Source organism: Procambarus clarkii, chromosome 38, assembly GCF_040958095.1.
Source record: "Procambarus clarkii isolate CNS0578487 chromosome 38, FALCON_Pclarkii_2.0, whole genome shotgun sequence".
NCBI classification, from domain to species: domain Eukaryota; kingdom Metazoa; phylum Arthropoda; class Malacostraca; order Decapoda; family Cambaridae; genus Procambarus; species Procambarus clarkii.
Window position 1 is genome coordinate 19,758,136 of NC_091187.1, and position 14,904 is coordinate 19,773,039.

The 14,904-nt window shown below is 45.2% G+C and overlaps 1 long non-coding RNA gene across 2 annotated transcripts in view; it reads right to left on the reverse strand.

Annotated features, from left to right (window-relative positions):
• The window catches only part of LOC138349880 (uncharacterized), a 609,089-nt gene that overhangs the window by 143,171 nt on the left and 451,014 nt on the right, over window positions 1-14,904 (reverse strand). Inside the window, exon 1 of one of the 2 annotated variants that reach the window (XR_011230848.1) lies at window positions 2,572-2,900. The exons of the other annotated variant lie outside the window; for it this stretch is intronic. This is a non-coding gene — a long non-coding RNA (uncharacterized lncRNA). Of the gene's footprint in view, window positions 1-2,571; window positions 2,901-14,904 lie in introns of those variants that run through there. 2 annotated transcript variants of the gene reach the window in all.

The window sequence follows — 14,904 nt, forward strand, 5'->3', positions numbered from 1 at the left end:
GATGTGTCAGTATATGTGGGATGTGTCAGTATATGTGGGATGTGTCAGTATATGTGTTGTGTGTCAGTATATGTGCGTTGTGTCAGTATATGTGGGATGTGTCAGTATATGTGTTGTGTGTCAGTATATGTGTCTGCCGAAGTCTAATACACCGAACACATTTTGCTGGATTTATTGTTACTTATACAGCCATTATCCTCAAAATTCCACACCTGGTCCAACCTCGTGGACAATCAGGAGTTGGCTACCGCAGCACAAGACACGCAGCCATCAACAGCCTCATGCTGGTTACGGCTTTCTAAAATAAAATGTCACCTTATCAGCGGTCATTAATTCCTAGACTAAATTGCGTATAGAACACGTTCTTATAGCAGCCAGTCATGTGGAAGCTCTGCCAGTCTGCCTGTTTCAGTTTTATCTTCATATCTGCATGACTTCATCAAGGGAAAGGAACTATCAGGGGGAAAGCACCAAGCCATTACGACTATATAGCACTGGGAAGGAGTCAGGATAAGGATGTGGGATGGGGCGGAGGGAAGGAATGGTGTCCAACCACTTGGACGGGACTAAGTATCAAACGAAAGTTCGTTCCGTCTTGAAACAAACGTTATGTGACTTAAATGAATGATTACAAACGTCAGCCTTCAGATGAGCTCAGGAAGGAGAGAGAGAGAGAGAGAGAGAGAGAGAGAGAGAGAGAGAGAGAGAGAGAGAGAGAGAGAGAGAGAGAGAGAGAGAGAGAGAGAGAGAGACAAAGAGAGAGAGAGACATAGAGAGAGAGAGACATAGAGAGAGAGAGAGAGAGAGAGAGAGAGAGAGAGAGAGAGAGAGAGAGAGAGAGAGAGAGAGAGAGAGAGAGAGAGAGAGAGAGAGAGAGACATAGAGAGAGAGAGAGAGAGAGAGAGAGAGAGAGAGAGAGAGAGAGAGAGAGAGAGAGAGAGAGAGAGAGAGAGAGAGTTGGCTGTTGCACAATACAGTGTTGTTGGAGTGAATTTATTCGAGTTCTCAAGATGAGGCTGATGCCAGGTCACTTTACACAACCATTTGTATGCCTGTATACACCGTCCCTTTAGACGGTAGTTACTGTATACGGTCACTCTAGACAAGTTACTATAAGGTCACTGTAAACAACAGTCACTATAAGGTCACAGTAGACAAGTCACTATAAGGTCACAGTAGACAGTCACTATAAGGTCACAGTAGACAACAGTCACTATAAGGTCACAGTAGACAAGTCACTATAAGGTCACAGTAGACAGTCACTATAAGGTCACAGTAGACAACAGTCACTATAAGGTCACAGTAGACAGGTCACTATAAGGTCACAGTAGACAGTCACTATAAGGTCACAGTAGACAGGTCACTATAAGGTCACAGTAGACAACAGTCACTATAAGGTCACAGTAGACAGGTCACTATAAGGTCACAGTAGACAACAGTCACTATAAGGTCACAGTAGACAACAGTCACTATAAGGTCACAGTAGACAGGTCACTATAAGGTCACAGTAGACAACAGTCACTATAAGGTCACAGTAGACAACAGTCACTATAAGGTCACAGTAGACAGGTCACTATAAGGTCACAGTAGACAACAGTCACTATAAGGTCACAGTAGACAACAGTCACTATAAGGTCACAGTAGACAACAGTTACTATAAGGTCACAGTAGACAACAGTTACTATAAGGTCACAGTAGACAACAGTCACTATAAGGTCACAGTAGACAACAGTTACTATAAGGTCACAGTAGACAACAGTCACTATAAGGTCACAGTAGACAACAGTTACTATAAGGTCACAGTAGACAACAGTCACTATACACGGTCACTCAATGCAACAGTCAGTATGAGTACATCACTGTTACTTGGGACACACTGAGCTCATCCACTCACAGTTCAAGCAACAGTTTCTTTATGATTTGTAAAGTGTATTAAATGTATATTTTTAATTCAATATATTACCTGTCTAGCTTTAACTAAAGATCTTTTTTGTCTGTGGTCTCTGTCACCTACAGCAGACAGTGTCACCTACAGCAGACAGTGTCACCTATAGCAGACAGTGTCACCTGCAGCAGACAGTGTCACCTACAGTAGACAGTGTCACCTGCAGCAGACAGTGTCACCTGCAGCAGACAGTGTCACCTACAGCAGACAGTGTCACCTACAGCAGACAGTGTCACCTACAGCAGACAGTGTCACCTACAGCAGTGTCACCTGCAGCAGACAGTGTCACCTACAGCAGACAGTGTCACCTGCAGCAGACACTGTCACCTACAGCAGACAGTGTCACCTACAGCAGACAGTGTCACCTACAGCAGACAGTGTCACCTACAGCAGACAGTGTCACCTACAGCAGACAGTGTCACCTACAGCAGTGTCACCTACAGCAGACAGTGTCACCTACAGCAGACAGTGTCACCTGCACATCTTCCCTTGCCCCCGTCTAATAAAGTATAAATATAACAAAACAATACATCTTTCACTCCCCATTTTTATAATGGAAAGCTAATATTTATACCAATAAACCCATAATAAAATAAAGTCTCAATAAAACTGTGTCCGGCACTCACCGGCGTAGAGTCACTCAGGGATGAAGAAGTCACCGTACTCACGTGAGGTTCACTCACCGTTACCCATAGTTCAACTCACAGTCACAACCAGTGTTCACAGTTCAACTCACAGTCACAACCAGTTTCCGGAAATCACAACAATTGATTGCAGGTCTTTTGTACAAAGCCAATTAGACTGAATTGGAGATCTTGTTTAAAATTTTGAATCACCTGAGCAGATAATTCAGTTGAACTTTAACGAGACGGTTTGATGAAATCTCATTCACAAAGTATTTAAAAAAAAATAATTTGAATGCGAAAAATACTAACATATATAAAAAGAAAAACTACATATAAATCCACTAAGACATGGGAACACTATATAATATTTCAAGTCATAGGAACACGAGAAGTAAGGATAGACTGTCCCCGTGTGAGGAGGGAACTGTGGCGAGAGCGAGCACACCGACCTCCTCTCAGCCAGCCCGCGCGGGGAACACTAACCTCGCTGGCGCTGCCCCAGACCGCGTGGGGCCGCCACAGTTACCACACACCGCCACACAACACCACTTCCACACCCACAAGACCAACACCCTTCCTCGCCCCATAACCATCCAGTATCACTTAACGACAAACTTGACAACTTTAAGACGAAATGGTGTTGAAAGCAGTTTAGCTTCACGGTGAAATAGAACCAGGAGGGGGAGCAAGGGTGGAATGAGCACGTGGTTGGGAGCAGGAGGTCCCACGCTGCTCACAGCACTGTCTTGAGAGCATAAACATAGTATTACAAACATCAGAGTGTTTTTACACAGCCCGTCGCTGATACTGAAACATGGGTCGTCACTACCGTAGATTTACTCTCCTCACGCACTCCGCCAAATTAGCGTGTAACAAGTCTGAAGTTGAATTAGATCTGGGTATCCCCATCTCTGCTGTCAAAACTGTATTGGTCCAAACATTCAGATCTGATAGGAAAGAACTTACTGACTCCCAACGACCTGAAAGTACTAGTATAAAAAGCTATGATTTGTTCAGATCTGAAAGCTACATCTATGGACAGCACAAAACGTCCACTAGACTGTGCGACACAGTGGTTGCAAGGATCAGGTTGGGTTACCGTTACCTGTGGCAGGTGGCTGCAGGTGACGGGTCTCCCAATCCTGAGCACTCCAGTTGCAAACTCTGTGAGCAGGAACTACGGCATGATCTCCCGCACTACATCACTGAATGCCCAGTTATTAGACCTTTCAGACCAGTTGGCATGAGGTACCTGGAGCTTTGTAATTACATTATTCACTCTCGTATTCTTGAAGATATCCTCACAGTATACCCAAAATTTGCCATTGCAGGCTATTAAACACATGGCTCTGTATGACTAACCATCCTGCGAGATGGGGACTTGTATTACCACTGCTGCCTTATTCAATCTTGTGTTGTTGATATCCTCAAAATGCATCCAGAGTCTGCCAGTGCAGACCGCTTATCACATGCCTCTGTATGACTAACCATCCTGTGTGATGGGGATTTCTTAGCATCACCCAGTTACCTTTTTTGACACACTGTACTCCACTTCATATAGTCTAGGGTAGCTGCACTAATGCAGATGTACCTAATATGTTAATAAAAAAAAATCCAGCTCCCTAGATTTTAAATAAAGACGAAATGACTTTCTTACTGACGCTGGAGTGTAATTTAACCGTTACAATGTCATCCATTCTGGGGGTTTTTTCAGATTCCTGTAATGTTAGGTTCGTCAGATGGGGGTTTCTAAAATGGGGAATGTTAAATTGAGTGATTGGGCGATTATCTTTGTTCGGTCGAGCTTCGGGTTCCAGGATTTTTTAAGATTGGTTGATAGTTATCAAGCTGTAGAGAGTTTTAAGATCAGCACAACAGCTTACTGAGCATCAGCAAGAATACTCCAGGGCTAATGGTGACTCTCAGTGTATATACACTGATACACCGCTCAGCACACACTAGTTATCTCTCTCTCCCTCTCTCCCATCCCATTCTCCCTCCCACCCTTTCTTCGTTCTTCCTTCCTCCCTTTCTTGCATTCTCTCTCCCTCCCTCCCTTCCATTCTCTTTCCCTCCAATTTATTCACATTCTATTCTATTCTCCCAAACTTCCTTCAATACTCCCTTCCATTAATTCTCCCTCGTTCTTTTCCCTTCTCCTTCTCTTCATCACCATTCTCTCCCTCCCACTCTTTCTCTTCCCATTCTCCCTCCCTCCCTCCCTCCCTCCCGCTCTACCTCCATCTCATTTTCTCTCCCGAGGGTAAACTATACTCAATCAACGTCGAGAACGTTGATTCGACGTCGATAACAACTGAAGGATCTGTTTCATAACACTCGATGGACAACCAAACCCACACTTCAGGCATCAAAGAAATCTATGTTGTCGCAATTGGAGCCAATTCTCTTTAAGAGGGGGCATGGGGGTCGACCCCCAACCTCTCTATGAACCTCTCCATACAATCACCAATCACAATGCAAAGTTCCGTGAGGCTGGTCTCTAGCTTCTGGCCTCCAGCCTTTAGAGAGATAATCATGTCCTACAGATATAGTATCTAAATACAATACAGCTCCTTTGCTTTCCTATTAATGTTTAATTTAAGAGAAGAACCCCACCAGGTACAGTTACTCTCAGGGTTCGCATCCCACCAGGTACAGTTACTCTCAGGGTTCGCATCCCACCAGGTACAGTTACTCTAAGGGTTCGCATCCCACCAGGTACAGTTACTCTCAGGGTTCGCATCCCACCAGGTACAGTTACTCTCAGGATTCGCATCCCACCAGGTACAGTTACTCTCAGGGTTCGCATCCAGCCACATACAGTTGCTCATGGTCCATCAATTAACCAGTCTCACAATCTACAGTTTTCTCGTTAGGCCTTTTTCGATCCCATATTAACAATACGGTAGTTACCAACCACCCCACGATGGCCAATAGGGCAGTTAGAGGTAGCACACGGGCTTCACTGCTCCCAAACCACAACCATAACCTCCCCTGAGACTTAACTATAACATACAAGGGTTAACAACCATAGATCATCTTCCTTACGGCGTTAGTTAAATCATTAACGACCTCATTCGCCGCTCAGACCGCTAACAAGGGCTTCCCATTAAGGTACAAGCGCATATTGGAGGCCATCAGGCTCATCGCCAATTATGGGCGGCGGGACGTAACTGTCAATTCGCCTTGTGGGTAATTGACGCGTTCTTACTCGGAGTAACAAGACGACCAATGGGTTATATATAATGGCTCAAGGATGATATCGTCATTACTATTGTCAAGGGAAACTATTGTGAAGACACAAAACTGTCCAACACGACCCAACGCGACACAAAACTGTCCAACACGACCCAACGCGACACAAAACTGTCCAACACGACCTAACGCGACACAAAACTGTCCAACACGACCCAACGCGACACAAAACTGTCCAACACGACCCAACGCGACACAAAACTGTCCAACACGACCCAACGCGACACAAAACTGTCCAACACGACCTAACGCGACACAAAACTGTCCAACACGACCCAACGCGACACAAAACTGTCCAACACGACCCAACGCGACACAAAACTGTCCAACACGACCTAACGCGACACAAAACTGTCCAACACGACCCAACGCGACACAAAACTGTCCAACACGACCCAACGCGACGCAAAACTGTCCAACACGACCTAACGCGACGCAAAACTGTCCAACACGACCTAACGCGACGCAGTACGATAACATACAGTAGGCCAGGGGCACCGATAACATACAGTAGGCCAGGGGCACCGATAACATACAGCAGGCCAGGGGCACCGATAACATACAGTAGGCCAGGGGCACCGATAACATACAGTAGGCCAGGGGCACCGATAACATACAGCAGGCCAGGGGCACCGATAACATACAGCAGACCAGGGGCACCGATAACATACAGTAGGCCAGGGGCACCGATAACATACAGCAGGCCAGGGGCACCGATAACATACAGTAGGCCAGGGGCACCGATAACATACAGTAGGCCAGGGGCACCGATAACATACAGCAGGCCAGGGGCACCGATAACATACAGTAGGCCAGGGGCACCGATAACATACAGCAGGCCAGGGGCACCGATAACATACAGCAGGCCAGGGGCACCGATAACATACAGCAGACCAGGGGCACCGATAACATACAGCAGGCCAGGGGCACCGATAACATACAGCAGGCCAGGGGCACCGATAACATACAGCAGGCCAGGGGCACCGATAACATACAGTAGGCCAGGGGCACCGATAACATACAGCAAGGGCCGCCTAGTGCGATGCAGGGAACAGGAAAAGGATAACAAGAAAAATATATGCAAATCAGTCTGTGTGAAGCAGTTTCCTCCAGTGAACGACACAGAGTGTGAAATATTGAGTGGGAAATAAAGATTGAAAGGCGACAGTCTCACAAATGAGAGATACTTACACTAAAATACAGCCTGGAAGCAGAGGCAACTTGTCGAGGCAACAGGAAGGGACTGACAGCGTCACAATAAGGAAAATACCGCAATGTTAATTATATTTACAGAATTAATATGGATGTACTGCATTTAAATAATATGATGGTATAATAAAAGTAGTTCATAGGATAGGTGTTAAAGAATAGAAGCGGCAACCGTAAGACTATCCTTCACAGGCAGGCGATGAGTCACAATAACGTGGCTGAAGTATGTTGACCTGACCACACACTAGAAGGTGAAGGGATGACGACGTTTCGGTCCGTCCTGGACCATTCTCAAGTCGATTCGGTCCGTCCTGGCGAATGGTTCAGGACGGACCGAAACATCGTCGTCCCTTCACCTTTTAGTGTGTGGTCTGGTCATCACTATCCTTCACAGTGTGTGCAAGAGCCCGAGCCTTAAACAAGGATAGGAGCCAAAATGTGGAAGCTACAGATAAACATTAAGTCTGAGGCAGAGTATTATACCTTGTGTGTATGTAAACACAGGTCCCACTTGTGAACGGTAATGGTAAACAAGTCCGTGACCTGGAAGAGCTAGGGGATCCCATCCCTCTTCGCTATTTCTTGGTATCGGGCACCCGGGGACGCCTACGATCCCTCTATTCTCGTCGACCCTCAACCAACAACAACAACGACAAACATTTGGTTGTCAGACATCATTATTGCCAGATCCTTTACCTGTTGCTCTCCTACTGTGGGCATCAGTCATACCCACCCGACGACACCGCGACACACACCGTGTCAGAGGTTTGCAATGAGACTCTCCCGAAAATGTGAGGCATGAGTTATGAAGAAAGACAAAAGAAACTAGACCTGACGTCGCTGGAAAAAGAGATGGAAAACTCGATTGAGATCCATAAAATTCTTAAGGTATTGACTGAGTGGCAAAATAGATGTTTACAACCAATACACCAACAACAAAAGGATTTACAACCCTACAATATTGTTACAACAGAAATAAGACAACATCGGGCTTAATCAACTAATTAACGCGATCTACATATTATATGTGAGTACATATATAACAGTAGACAAAGGTCTACTATTAGTCGCTCCTTCCATAAACTGCTGGACAAGAATCCCCATAAACAGCCGGACCAAAAATCTAATTAAAAACTTTAGCAAGCCAAAAACAAAAGCAAAAATTAAGTTGTGTTTGAAGCGTGGTAGTGAGCCCGACGCTCCTACAGTGAGCCCGACGCTCCTACAGTGAGCCCGACGCTCCTACAGTGAGCCCGACGCTCCTACAGTGAGCCCGACGCTCCTACAGTGAGCCCGACGCTGCTACAGTGAGCCCGACGCTCCTACAGTGAGCCCGACGCTCCTACAGTGAGCCCGACGCTCCTACAGTGAGCCCGACGCTCCTACAGTGAGCCCGACGCTCCTACAGTTAATATATGCACAACGCACATTTTTGAATCATAGATTTCAATTAGCTATCATTTACTCATCAATATGCAAATTAGGCCCTAAATCCCGCTATCCAGAGGTGTTCTCTGGACTTATTACAAATTTTACCACCATTTTTTGGGCTCCAAAATGATATTAGCTCCACTCAGCACATATATTATTATACTTTTAGCATAACGCTCTACCCGGACCAAGTAGCGCCGGTTATACTGACACACACATCTAATTGTCCTCTCTTAACAATGGTACAGTAGTTATGGCTTTATTATTAAAACTGTAAATAATTAATAAATATGATTACTATATAAATAATAATAAAATCTCCAGGAGGCATGAGGCGGCTTGGCAGCCTCACTGTGAACATGTCGTGGTGTAGTGGTTCAGGACGTGGGCTTGGCATCACCATGTAAATGGGTTCGAACCCTTCACACGGCGCCTACTGACTTTATCATTGATACATGACGTTAATGCGATTTCATTGTGCAATAATAATTGTGTAATTATAATAATAATAAATATAATGATGATAAATCAGTAGATCCGTAAGGAGGATTCGAACCTGCACACTGGGTACTCGCCCAAACACACGTCTTAAGCCACTAGGCCACGATATGCTACGTAATGCAACCTTTGATTGAACCGAATCCTCTACGATTCCTGAGGTATCGTCTGATATACAATCAGGGTTTTACACTATACCAGTATACCAGTATACCATTATACCAGTATACCACTGTTTCCCAAACCTGATCATGTGGTCTCTTGCTGTTATGTTTACCATTATGTGGCTGAATAACAACCATGTTTGGAGGAGGAGCACCAACCATGACAACCACAACCACTCGCTCCACCGTCTGCAGGGCAACCAACCATGACAACCACAACCACGTAGTTGCCGTCCTCTGCAGGGCAACCAACCATGACAACCACAATCACATAGTTGCCGTCCTCTGCAGGGCAGCCAACCATGACAACCACAACCACGTAGTTGCCGTCCTCTGCAGGGCAGCCAACCACACCGACAAGCGTATCCCAGCAGAAGATCTCAACTCCCTCACCCACAATTGCACCATTTAATCAGAGGAGCGTAATAACCGCTGGCTCAGACATATACATATGCATCCCCACCGATGTATTGGACCTGAAATGAACGCAACACCGGCCGTCGGACGTTCTACTGAACTCCACAAATATTTACTCCCATGACAGTCCATTTATGGTATTAGATCTAAAGCCAAGATACTTACCTGGCCAGACCATATCTGAAAATCACTACTGATTTTAACTGGCATTAGCGGGGAACCCAATCCGCTAATTGCCAATACCAGAAGAGACATGAACCCGTGCTGTGTTTATTTGGGAAAATACGAAAAACATTGGGAAAAAAGGTGCATGCAATTCAAATGGTAAAAAAAAAGTTTAACAGGGAGTAGTTTATATCACACAGTCGGCACTGTAGCTACCGATACAGTTCACGGTAGTCATTCTTTCTGTCATACAGTTAACATTACACATCGTTCACATACAGCTAAGTGTATAATTAACTTCATAACAGTTATTCATTAATTGAGACGTGTAGTATGCAGCCCCAGCATGGAGTCCGTATCAGGTCAAGCACAAGACTAAACTGTACAAGGTTCAAAGGTATGTCACTAGACTTGTACCCGAGCTGAGGGGTATGAGCTACGAAGAGATTCTACGAGAACTGAACCTCACGTCGCTGGAAGACAGAAGAGTTAGGGGATATGATCACCACATACAAGATTCTTAGAGAAATTGATAGTGTAAATACAGTTGATTTAACACAGCTGGCACACGCACAAGGGAACGCAGGTGGTAACTGAGAACATAAACGAGTCACTGAGACATAACAAAGAAAATATTTAGTGTCTGAATGCCTAGTGAATTCCATTTTTTAACAAATGGAATGCATTAGGCAGTGATGTGGAGGAGGCTGACTCCATACACAGTTTCAAGTGTAGATATGATAGAGCCCAGTAGGCTCAGGAATCTGTACACCTGTTGATTAACAGTTGAGAGGCGGGACCAAAGAGCCAGAGCTCAACCCCCGCAAGCACGACTAGGTAAGTACACACCGACACACACACATTTATCTATGTTTGCTGATGATGCTAAGGTAACGAGGCGAATCAGGACTGAGGAGCACTCATTACAAGATGAACTAAACAATCTCCAGGCATGGTCTGAAAATGGCTACTAGACATTAGCCCTGACAAATGCAAGGTTATGAGAATATGAGTTAGAGCAAGCAGACCTCAGATACAGTACTAGAAGAGGGGAAGGCGGCTTCCAACTTCTGAAAAATATAAAGACTTATGAGTGAACATAACTCAAGATCCATCACCAGAGGCACCCATCAGCAGGATAACAAAGGCAGCATATGCCATGCTGGCAAACGTCCTGTTATCCTTCAGCAACTTGGACAAAGATATCTTCCCACCGTTGTTTACAACCTTTATGGTGATGTATGTAGCGTTATGTATGAGTATGTTGCCCCAGCATAGTACAACATCCTCATACCACAACACTCAACACTAGCCACAACCGTGCATGGGCAGAGGCCATAAAAATAACCCCTGCGATTTACCCTTCAATATAAAGGCAGCGCTAACACTGTTTACTACAATTACAATGACGTTGTGTATGGCAGGCGAGCGCTGGCAACCGCGTCCAGCCCTTCACAATACACCTTTATTATTCAGGAACAACAACAACAGCAACATGCAGGAGGTACGACACTACTGGAGTGCCCAGTGGGAATGATCTGTACCCAGTGGGAATGATCTGTACCCAGTGGGAATGATCTGTACCCAGTGGGAATGATCTGTACCCAGTGGGAATGATCTGTACCCAGTGGGAATGATCTGTACCCAGTGGGAATGATCTGTACCCAGTGGGGAATGATCAGTACCCAGTGGGAATGATCTGTACCCAGTGGGAATGATCTGTACCCAGTGGGAATGATCTGTACCCAGTGGGAATGATCTGTACCCAGTGGGAATGATCTGTACCCAGTGGGAATGATGAAAGTTTGCCCCAGTGGGCAGGTGGAAGGATCCACTGGAGTATTAGCAGTGTGTGTGTTCATTGTCTATGTTTTGCCACCAACATTTTTTTTTATATTGTGTTCTTGTTAAATGGATTTAATGGAAGTGGATTCATTTCTAAACCTCAAAATGTGGTGACCCAGTTATCAGTAATTCGGTCATTGAGTCATAAATGTCTAACTTCTATACATTCTGAATGTATAAAAATAGAATAAAAAAATAGCAAAGGTTACTTTGTATTATGACAAAAACGACAAAGCATTTGATATTTAAACAAAAATTATTATTGTAAAATTATTTACTGAAGGCGTCATGTTTAGTGGTGAAGACTTTAGTGTTTAGCGTGTGAGAGATCCAGACAGCCTGGTTGATCCACCGTCAGGATCCAGACAGCCTGGTTGATCCACCGTCCAGATCCAGACAGCCTGGTTGATCCACCGTCCAGATCCAGACAGTCTGGTTGATTCACCGTCCAGATCCAGATAGTCTGGTTGATCCACCGTCCAGATCCAGACAGCCTGGTTGATCCACCGTCCAGATCCAGACAGTCTGGTTGATCCACCGTCCAGATCCAGACAGCCTGGTTGATCCACCGTCCAGATCCAGACAGTCTGGTTGATTCACCGTCCAGATCCAGACAGCCTGGTTGATCCACCGTCCAGATCCAGACAGTCTGGTTGATTCACCGTCCAGATCCAGACAGCCTGGCTGATCCACCATCCACGCCTCATTCAACCTCATGATTCCCACTCATGTTCAGCCACCACATTTACCCACATGCTCCTCGCTCCTATACTGAGCTATAGCGCCTGGTACTATATCCTATATAGTACTCATAATTTTAATATCAAATATACCGGAGGGAGCCGGTCGGCCGAGCGGACAGCACGCTGGACTTGTGATCCTGTGGTCCTGGGTTCGATCCCAGGCCCCGGCGAGAAACAATGGGCAGAGTTTCTTTCACCCTATGCCCCTGTTACCTAGCAGTAAATAGGTACCTGGGTGTTAGTCAGCTGTCACGGGCTGCTTCCTGGGGGTGGAGGCCTGGTCGAGGACCGGGCCGCGGGGACACTAAAAAGCCCCGAAATCATCTCAAGATAACCTCAAGATAACCATTATTAACAGCCTCTTTAATTAATAATATATAATGGAATGCGGTCCTCCAGTAAGATAAAATGGATGGCTTGAATGTGTATTTACACATAAAAATGGGTTCAAGTACATATATAATACTTAGATCTGTTGATCATCGAGAATGTAGTGACTATGTAGGGGCGATGAGGCTAGGGGGGTGAGGTGACATGGGCGCCAACTGGTCAATACTGGCGCTATGCTGGACAATATTGAAGCCAATCGGACAACATCGACATTTTACAAATCAATAAATGTGTATTTGTGGCGTCGATCTGCCTGGAGATACATATTTCAATATAGATAAATATTCAGAGAATGGGAACGGAAGCGTTTGGGCAAGTAGGTGCATGCGAGAGATAAATTAATCCTTTCAGTTTTTCTTTTTCCCTCCTGGCGAATTTCAAATGAATGACCGATCTAAATTCAGGCTCTGGTATTAACATGGTGGCGCAGCGGGGTGGGGGTTGGCGTAATAATTCTCACATTATTCCTAACACGCCCCGTAACAGTGCTAGTACTTTTGTTTGGTTGTGTGGGTGTGTGTGTGTGTGTGTGTGTGTGTGTGTGTGTGTGTGTGTGTGTGTGTGTGTGTGTGTGTGTGTGTGTGTGTGTGTGTGTGTGTGTGTGTGTATGTGTGTGTGTGTGTGTGTGTGTGTATGTGTGTGTGTGTGTGTACTCACCTAGTTGTACTCACCTAGTTGTGTTTGCGGGGGTTGAGCTCTGGCTCTTTGGTCCCGCCTCTCAACCGTCAATCAACAGGTGTACAGATTCCTGAGCCTATCGGGCTCTGTCATATCTACACTTGAAACTGTGTATGGAGTCAGCCTCCACCACATCACTTCCTAATGCATTCCATTTGTCAACCACTCTGACACTAAAAAAGTTCTTTCTAATATCTCTGTGGCTCATTTGGGCACTCAGTTTCCACCTGTGTCCCCTAGTACGTGTGCCCCTTGTGTTAAATAGACTGTCTTTATCTACCCTATCAATCCCCTTCAGAATCTTGAATGTGGTGATCATGTCCCCCCTAACTCTTCTGTCTTCCAGCGAAGTGAGGTTTAATTCCCGTAGTCTCTCCTCGTAGCTCATGTGTGTGTGTGTGTGTGTGTGTGTGTGTGTGTGTGTGTGTGTGTGTGTGTGTGTGTGTGTGTGTGTGTGTGTGTGTGTGTGTGTGTGTGTGTTTCTACCACAGACGTGGCCACACATTTACAATGCTAACCAGCATATATACATTTTCTTCTGTCCTCCATGGCCATGGTTAGAGATCTGTTAAACATATAGTTCAGGGATTTATTGAACAATCAACCACAGAAGGTGATTCGGTGCTTTTAAAATGCTAAGCTAACCTACATACGTAAATACATAGATATTTAGCATCACCCGTGTCCTCTGGTCCTGCCTCATCTGTGTCTCCAGCATCCACCCGTGTCCTCTGGTCCTGCCTCATCTGTGTCCCCAGCTTCCAAGCTTGAGACACTGTGAGAAGTCCTTTCCCACGGGAATTTTGTATGTGGAAATCATGTCTCTCATGGTTATTTTAACTTCTACTGAAGTTCAGTTCATTTGCTCTTTCGAATTCAACTCATTCACACATTAATGAGTGAGGCACACGTAACTCATTCACATTAATTCTTCGACTAGTGTGGCAGCATAAAAATTAGATTTTTCCAATCCGCACAGGTGCAGCATAGTTAAAGATTGGTGTTATATACGTGAAATATATCGCCCTGAATGATTCGTTAGGACGATTTCTAAACACAATCCTTGTACTGGCCAATCTACCACATTCCGCTACTGATATCCGCTTGAAATAGGGATTAATTAAACATGTTCTTTGTGATATTAACCCAAGGATCTATTCATATACTTGAAAGGTTTTCTTTTCTACTGGTAGAAAAGGAAACCACCTATCTACCAGTAGACAAATCTACTGGCTTGTCGTGTTCTGCATCCTGTTACCAGCACCCAGTTCCCTCACTCTGTTATAACATCGCGACACCTGAGGTCAACTCAGGTGACCTCAAGGCTCCCGTTTTGATAATTCTAACAGTTTGTTGTAGGTCAGCATGTTGTAGGTCAGCATGTTGTAGGTCAGCATGTTGTAGGTCAGCATGTTGTAGGTCAGCATGTTGTAGGTCAGCTTGTTGTAGGTCAGCATGTTGTAGGTCAGCATGTTGTAGGTCAGCATGTTGTAGGTCAGTATGTTGTAGGTCAGCATGTTGTAGGTCAGCATGTTGTA